This window comes from Momordica charantia, assembly GCF_013281855.1.
Source record: "Momordica charantia cultivar OHB3-1 chromosome 10 unlocalized genomic scaffold, Mcharantia_2.0 BLBB01000010.1, whole genome shotgun sequence".
NCBI lineage: Eukaryota > Viridiplantae > Streptophyta > Magnoliopsida > Cucurbitales > Cucurbitaceae > Momordica > Momordica charantia.
Window position 1 is genome coordinate 10,898,799 of NW_028275158.1, and position 9,558 is coordinate 10,908,356.

A 9,558-nucleotide genomic window follows, 5' to 3' on the forward strand; every position below is an offset into this window, starting at 1 on the left:
TAAAATGTAGTTTAGAGTCTTTAAACTTAACATAAAAATAATATAGGTATGAAATAATGGATTCTAAAGAAGAAGGAAAAAAAAAAAAAAAAAAAAAAGCCGCCTACACACGTGTCCGTAGCGGTGGGCCCAAGCCCAAAGATATGGGCCCAATGACTTTTTAGAAAAGAAAAAAGATAAGGGCCCAATGACTTTTTAGAAAAGGAAGAAAAAAGAGGGAAAAATGCGGTGAGCGTGGATCGAACACGCGACCTTCAGATCTTCAGTCTGACGCTCTCCCAACTGAGCTATCCCCGCTGACTGTATGATGAGTAATTTTTAAAATATATGAATATTACTGGCAGAACAAGTACCGTCCTACGGGTCCGTATACATCGACGTGCTGGTGAAGGAGTTGGGAGCCAATGGGGGCGAAGACACGTGCATCCAAATCTCTCTTTGTAATTGAAATTGGAAGCAACGACATTTTTGGTTACTTCCAATCATCCCACATTCGCCAAATTTACTCACTTCACGCTACTTCCACCTTGTGTCCACCAATTTCCACTTCATTAAGTGCTTTTAGTAAAAATACTTCCATCACGTTCATCCCATTCAAACACCTGCATTTCTTTTGGTATGCATATATATATGCTCTATCTTATATGCTTTTCCTATTTTGTTTTTTTTCTCTCTCTCTCAATTTTAATTGGGTTTTGTTTCTGGATTTAGCTAGGTTAAAGCAGCTTGTTATGGGTTATGGGTTTATGCCAACGTTTTGGACGCATTATTGAGAAAAGTGTTTTTTTTTTCTTTTATAAAAAAGAATATATAATTTACATTTACTCAAATTGCATGCAACCTTAAACCTTAATATCTTTTGAAGGCTAGCTAAAAATAATTTTGCATTTATATTAAACAAAATGTATACTTAACAAATTGTTTTTACAAAATTATTTAAGTCCAAAAAGTACAAAAATTACATTATAACTAAATTAATAGACCCAGTCAATATACAAAGCTTCATTCTCAACTCTATCAAATCTCTTTAATTATTCAATGAAGACTTTCAGAAATAACATCAACAATACTTGAAAAAACAAATCAAATATTATAAAACGTAGGTATATTAGAGGTGTAATCGGGTCGGCTCGGGTCAAGTTTCGAACAAAATCGAACTAATCCGAATCTATTCGATTTGAAACCGACCCGAGTTTCCTTTTTTTCTCCTCCTCACAAAACCCTTATTTCCTTCCTTAGCCACAAAAATATATATAAATTTTCTTTTAGTCGTCTCTCAAAACCGTTTGGTGATAGATATATGCCAATTACTGCTCGCTTTGACGTGAGAAAACTATTCTTGTTCCTTTCCCTCTCTTTCTTTCTCCCTCTCTTTCTTTCTCTCACATCCTCCTTAATTTCTACTTGAAATTGAATTGAATTGAAATTCGAAAAAAAAAAAAAAGATTATAACGGACCTTCCAACTTATAAAATCAAAATCTACCTCCCCATCAAAATTTATCTTCAAAATAAAAAATAGAGACCTCCATCAAAACCCATCTTCAAAATCAAAACAAGAGACGGAAAAAAGGGGAGATGCCGTTGATCTGTTTCGACACCTCATCGCCGCCGCCATGGATCTTTTTTGCCACCATCGCCATTAATCTCTATCGTAGCCGCCATCGATCAGTTTCGCTGCCGCAACCAATCCCTTTTGTTGCCGCCTTGGAGAGAGGGAGGGAGAAAAGGGAACAACCATGAAAGAAAGGGGAGGGGGATGACACAAGGTAGGGTAAACTTGTTTTGGACCAGAATCGAATCTATCATAACTAAACCGTGGATTCGGTTCAGTTTTTGGTTCGGTTCAAGTCCTATTACACTCCTAAACTATGTATGTAACTGTCTTAAGGGCATAAAAGATATACATGTATCATATATAATTAACTCGAACTATCCCTTACCCACACTAAATGTAATCCATGGCATAAATTATGGTATATATCATGTGTGTATCATTGATATATCATTACTTATAATCAAATATATCGTTGTTTTATTGATTCATTCAATATATCAAGATTTATATTATAAAAGACAGACATTTCACTAAAAAAATATAAAAATAACACAACACAATTGAATAATAAAAACTGAACAACACAACGCAATTGAATAATAAAATCTGAACATAGTACTTCTAAAAAATAATAATAATAATAGAAAAAAAAACTGAACATAGTAAAGGAAGTAATATTATTAGATATATCATTGATATATCAACACTCTTATTAGGTATATCAAATATATTATTAGTATATTGACACTCACAATCACGTATATCAAATTAAGTGTATATATAAGACATATCATTGGTAATATCAAGTATATCATTGTGTGGGCTCCATATTCATTAAGGATATATTCAAATTTTGCTTTCTCAAATTTTGCTACTTTTGCGAGCACCCCTTGCTTTTAATTATTTCGTTGTAGAGCATATTGAACCAAAAAAGGTAAAAAAACACATTTAGTCTCTTTACGTTTGCTAAAATAACAATTTAGTACTTGAACTTTAGTTTGTAACGATTTAATTCTTGTATTTTTTAAATTGACAACAATTTAGTTGATGAATTTTAGCATGTAACAAAATAGTCCATATAGTTTATAATTTGTAACAATTTAGTTCCTACTGTAATTTTTTTTTTCAAAATTAAGCATCGATTTTTATCTTATAATGATTTAGTCTTTGTAATTTATAGACTCATTTGTTCATTGATCAGTTTATCGACTTAAGTTTATAAGAAATTTAACAAAATTTTTCACAATAGCTAGAGACTAAATCGTTACAAATTTAAAACTATAGGGACTAAATTGTTAAATAGTATATAGTTTGAAGACCAAATTGTAATAAATTTGAAAATATAGAGACTAAATCGTTACAAGCTAAAGTTGAGGGACTAAATCATTACAAGCTAAAAGAACAGTTACGAAAAGTATTTTTTAACAAAAAATAAATAAAAAGGGAAGGAAAGGATGACTTTGATAGCACTTGTTTTTGACGGATTCACTAACAAAAGGAAAAAACTAATAGCTTTAGACTCGAAACGTGTTCTTATTCCACCATACTTCAATAATTTCCACCGAAGTTAGGTCAATACACCTTATTGAATTTATGCGGAAAATTGTGGTGGGTAGCAAAAATCTTTTATATATTTCAAAATATATCACTTATTTTTTAAAAATTTCTAATATAACACAAATTTTCACTTATATAAGTAGTATATCAGAGACTCATATCAGTAGTATATCAGACACTCATATCAGTAGTATATCACATACATATATTAGTAGTCAGATGTATTACACATATATTAGAAATATATTATAGATATATTACAGATGTATATTCATTTGGATAAAGTTGTCATTTTAAAATTGGACCTCCTCTTTTTTTTTTAAGTGTTTTATTTGATAAAACTAAATGTGGTTGCTAATTTGCTAATTTTTTTTATCATGTTTGCAATTGCCCCTATTTATTAATGTCCATAGAAGATAATAACTTTTATTTCTATGATATTAATTATTATGTTTTTTAATTTTAATTTTAATTTTAATTTTTTTTAAACAACCTGATTTATATTTGTTTTTTTTTATTAGTTTAACCCACTATTGTAAAATTTATATAGACTTAACCCGATAGAAGTGTTGTCTCAAGGCAAGGTAGCTCAGTTATTGAAAATCGATTTTAAGAACTTATGCCAAACAAACTAATTTCACCTTGATTTTAATCCATACTAATATATAGTGGCCAATCCAGATTTTTTATCAAAGGGACTTGACAGATACAGAATTTTTGTCTTGAGAGATTTTTTTACTGACTATTAATATATATTTTTGGTACCTTATTATATTCAAAATAACCTCAAATTCATAGAAGTTGAAGAAAAAGTATAATTTAGACCATTAATCTCCAAATTGACGACTTCTTTAGAATTTGTAAAACTCAAATTCAAAATTATATATAATAAAAACAATCGAATCGACAAAAATTAGATGATTATAGTTAATAAATAAAAGATATAGATACTATAATTTACAGAAAAGATATATATAATGACAACATAAAAATTAAAAAAAAAAGTTTTGATTTTTTCTTTTAATGAAATAAAATTGGTGGCAATAATTAGATTAGAAATGGTAGAGATTGCATTCGAAGAAAAATCTTTTTGAAAAAATTGACATATTGATATAAGGAAATCATATATATGTGCAATATAAACAAATAAAAATAATATATATAGTAGCTTCTAGGATTCCTGTCGGGGGGTTTGGCCCATCTTTCCACTGCACCATTGAGTTATTTTTGTTGGGTGGGTCCCGACATACGTAAGCGCCCCATTACTTTTAGCCTATTTGTTTATAGACAAGTTTTGATTTATTGAAAAGAAAAGAAAAGTAAAATAAAATAAAACATAGAAATATGTAAAGCTTGTTGGACAAGTTTGGATTTTCTTTTCTGGTGTGTGTTTCGGTCTCAGCTGAAGAACAGAGACAAAAAAAAAAAAAAAAAAGGATTTTGGGAGCTTCAGTGTGGGTGCGAAGAAGAAGAAGAGAGGGAGAACTTCTTTTGTTGAAGGAACTGTGCAAGAGCCGAAGAAGAAGAAAAAGTTGGTTTGTTTGCCGGTTCGTTGTTGATTTAGTTTGTTCCTCTCTCGTTTTGAGTTTCTTCGTTCCGTCTTCACCGGTGACACCTTTCCTTGCTTGTTTTTGATTCCATCTTTGGTAGATGAATGATTTTTGTGTATCCATTGTTAGCCAGGCTCTCGTCAAGGCAGCTTTTTCTTGCGTAACTTTGAGATTCAAATGTGGCAACTAGCTAATGAGTTAAAGAATCGGTCTCAATGGACATTTCCTAGTAAAAAGGAGATACTAAAGAAAGAATGAAAAAACCAAATTGTAAGGCAAACACTTTAAGAAGCGAGAGAAATATTTAGAAGTTGCTAATACATCTACTAGAGTGAAATCTAATCCAATTTCTATGCAAGAAGTTAAAAGACGTTGAGAAACAGAAAAGAATAAGTTGTGTAAACAACATGATCAAATTTAGAGGAGACTGCATATCAATATTCATAGGAATTGATAATGCATGTTGGAACTGAAAAAAGTAGTTCTAGAATTTCATAGGAACTTGAGGCCACTCTAACCGTGAGACTGATAACTCTCCAAAAGAGAGTTATTTTAGTGTATAGTTGGGTGTTTATGTGCAAAGAATTGTCAAAGTGTGTCCATTTTAACTATTAATTATCATAGACAATATTAGAAAGTAAAGTTCGAGCTAAAAGTCCCAGGTCTTGAATGCATTGGCTAAAAATTGCGCTAAATTCTCTTATTTTTGGCTTAAATGCACAAGTTTAGGAAAAGAAGACAAAGCATGAAGAGAATGCCAAGCCTAGAGAAGAGTGGATGAAGCATTTGCAAGGCAGAGCAGACGAAAGTTGGAGCGAAGCAACGCTGGAGCATGGATTTACTGCGCAGTTAACAATCCAGACACGAGAATTTACCATGTCCGTACAACCTGCAGCTGGGTGCCTTAAAATTGGGACCTGATGTAAAAGGGACAGTTAACCCTAGCCGACACAAACAGATCCTAATAGAGACACACTTTTGAGAGCTAAAACGACAAGGAGGAAGAATGTCTCCATTTTCGAGGGGAGAGTTGACGACAGAGGAGGATATTCGACTGCTGCTTCGAGCTGTCATCTCCATCCTCGGTTTTATTCTCCTTTCTTGTCGGGTTGTCTTCTTCTTTTACCCATTGTATTTTCTTCTTTCTCCATGAACTACACCCCATTTCGGGAGAGATTTACATGCTGTAGCTGATAAGCAACCAAACCTCTAGCTGATTTCATTTGTTATTAAATAGTGCTGTATTTATTTCTTAAATCTTACCTAACATTGTTGGCCACTCTATTTTATATGCCAGCGTCTCTATTGACCCAGGAGGGCTTACTGGTAGCTGACTTGCTTTGATTGTGATTAGTTACTTTTTTCTAGTAATTTATGGGTGCTTAGGAATGAGGTCCCCTAATCATGCTTAGAACTTGTGTATATTGCTTGGAAACCTAACAATGGGAGTTGTGGATATCCATGTTTGGGTGTCTTGAAAGGGAACCAGGTCGAGTTGAGCACTAATGAATGTTGTCTTGATAGAGGGTATGTTGAAAAGTCAGTGAAAACTTGTTATATTGTCTCCCCCACTTTTCCATATCTGTTAATCCCTATTTTTGCTGTTCAGTGCTGTAACTTCTTTATGTTATCAACTTTTTGAAGTGTGTCTGCTGTGAGATCGTTTACTGTTTTGTTTATGATATATTTTTTTTTTTTGCATATAACACAATAATCTATATTTTCTTGTTTTTATATTTTTGGTATCTGCGAACACAGTTTAGAATATAATCCAAAGTCCCTGTGGATTCGACCTCGTTTCGTGCTACAATTGACAAATTTCGTGTATACTTGCATGTGTTGTCAACACGGTTGCATGGACGCAACAGAGACCTATACCTCCAATATCTACAAATATTCAACAAAAAGAATAAAAAAAATCAAGTTCAAGAAATTTGTAGATGTACTCAAGCGACTTCACATCAATATTCTATTAGCGGAAGCACTTGAGCAAATGTTCGATTATGTGAAACTTTTTAAGGATGTTCTAACCAAGAAGAGACGACTTGGAGAATATGTTAAGAAAGGTGGGCTGATAAAGCAGGTGAACAATCAACATATGACTTTAAATGCTCTTAACACATTAAAATAGTATGATGACAGAAGATTTGGGGAGAATAACTCTCCAGCCTTATGAATGGCAATAGCGAGCTAATCACATACAGTTTCAATAATTGGATACAAAAGGAAAAGGTATAAAATATAGAAGGAAATAAACATATAATTAGACGAGAAATCAAGAACTAGAAAGATTTCCTAAAATCAAGCAATATTCTTTCTATGATTTTCTCATAAATATATTTCCTAGTTTGTGTTGTTAACTGTTGTGCTTGGACATGTCTCACCATGTGTTCTGATATCCTCGGCCCCCTGAAACGAAGGGGTCAGGATATTATCCCGAGTTTGGACTATAGATCACAAAGGCGTGGTGTCTGTATAGATTTGGTGAGACAATTAGCAAGTTGATTATATGTAATGTACCGAACATCAATTTGTTTACACGCGATCTTCTCCCCAACGAAGTGGATATTAAGTTTGATATGGTTAGATCAGCATGAAAAACTGCATTTTTTGCAAGGCCAATAAAACTTTGGGGGTCACACCATATAACCGAACTATGCTCAGGCATGAGCCGAAGTTCCTTGAAAAGAGAGGAAATCCATAGAACTTCAGCGGTGGCATTAGCAAGAGATCGATATTCTACCTAAGTGCTAGATCGCGAGATGGTAATTTGGCTTTTAGAGGACCCTAGAAAATCACAATATGATGAGACAAAGCGTCAATCATCTGGATTAGAAGCCCAATCAACGTCACAAAAAGTTGTAAGATTTAGATTTGATGCTAGTTTAAGATGGAGTCCATGGTAAATGGTGCCTTTAAGATTGCAAAAGACATCAGGAGAAATTGGCTTAAACAATTGATAATGAATGAGATATTCGGCCATGTGTTTGTTAGGTATTGTAGGGCCCCAATGGCACACGTATATAGCGTTGGATCGGTCAAAGGTTCTCCAGAGAATGCAGAGAGTGTAGTGCTGACAATTGCTGGAGTGGCACTAGGCTTGATGTTTTGAAGTTCAAAATTTTGAAGGAGCTAAGCAATGTATTTGATTTGATTGAGAAAGACACCTCTTGGTGTTCTGCATATTTGAATTCCAAGAAAATAGTGGATTGGTCCAAAATCTTTGAGTGAGAATTAGCCATTGAGAGTTTTGATGAATGATGTAATAAGCTTCATACTGCTGCCAATTATGAGAAAATCATCGATATAAGTTAAAACAAGCAATGTATGAGATCCGTGATGATAATAAAATAAGGAAGTAACCGCTTTTGAATTATTAAACTTCCATCTAAGTAGAAAATGTCTCAAATGATCATACCATGCTTATGGTTCTTGTTTTAAGCCTAATTGCTTCATGTAAGTTACAAACATGAGGAGGAATCTAGATGCTTTCATAGTCAGCTGGCTATTGTATATAGACTATAGACATTTTCATGAAGAAAATCATTGCAAGAAGGCGTTGTTGACATCCAGTTGTTGGATAGGCCACCCAAATTGAACCGCAGTAGACAAGATGATGCCAATTGTTGATACCTTTGAGACAGGGCTAAAGGTCTTGCTAAAATCAATGCTGGGTTGTTGATGAAATCTGTTTTCAACAAGTCGAGCTTTATATTGTTGATAGCTTAATGGGATCTGATGGAATTGAGCATGAGAAGTGAAGAGGGGTAGTAGCTTTGGTTGAGTTGGCTTGGGCTTGAAGATTCCATGTTTACTTCTAGTTCGCATGGGTTGGATGTTTGTGGTGCTTGGTGGTTTTAAAAGAATAGAGGAGGGAGGTGGTAGATTATGTGCTTATGATGGTAAGAAAACTTAAGAAGGTGGTGAGGAATAAAAATTTTGGACAATGGCATGCTCTGGTATAGAAATGAGATTAAGTGGGATTATGGCAGAAGAGCTACATATGGGTGTTGGTGTGTTTTGTGAGGTGTAAGCATTAGAAGACATACTTGAAGTGTTGAGTGTAGGTGCCGAATCAGGTTGGCCCCCGTGAAAGTGGAAGGTGGGTGGAATAATCACTTGCTGATGGCTGTCATTTTTAGGTGGAACATGTGATCTGGAAGGATGAACATCAAGATATTGAGGAAAATAAATTATGGAAGATGGTGGAGAAGGTTGTGGAGATAATTTTGATTGAAGAAAGATGTTTACAAAGGAAATTCAGCTTTATTAAACACAACATTTGTAGAAAAGTATATTCGACCAGTTGGACTGAGGCATTTATATCCTTTACGGACATCACTAAATCCTATAAACACATATTTGTAAGAATGGATCTCAAACTTGCGGGCTTGATTAGGTACAAAGAAAGCATGTGGATCCGAAGACTTTGAGGAGTTTATAATCAGGAGGTTAACCAAAAGTTAATTGATACGGGGACTTGTGAGCAAGGATAGGTGTAGGGAGCCTATTGATGAGGAAAACAGCCATGGAGAAAACGTTCCACGAGTAGGTAAGGGGCATGGAGGCTTGAGCAAGTAAGGTGAGTTCCATTTCCACGTTGTGGCGGTGTTTTCTTTGAACTCTTACCATTTTGGGCACTTGTATGTGGACAAGGGTGTTGAAAAATGATGCCGAATTTAGAAAGACGAGGAACAAAATGTCTAAACTCTCATCTCCAGTCAACCCGTAGTACTTTAATTTTTGAGTTGAATTGATTTTTGACTAGGCTCTTATATTCCAAGAATGAAGTGAAGGATTCTCCTTTGTGTTTGAGAGGATATATGTGAGTGAAACGAGTGAAATTATCCATAAATGATATATGAAAGCGATATCTTTCATTTACCTACTTTCTT

General features: G+C 33.9%; 1 non-coding gene across 1 annotated transcript; it reads right to left on the minus strand.

The window, feature by feature from the left end:
- Window positions 1-224: 224 nt before the first annotated feature.
- On the minus strand, window positions 225-297 carry TRNAF-GAA (transfer RNA phenylalanine (anticodon GAA)). Its single transcript has one exon. It is a non-coding gene; the product is annotated as a tRNA-Phe (tRNA).
- Between the last annotated feature and the right edge of the window lie 9,261 nt (window positions 298-9,558).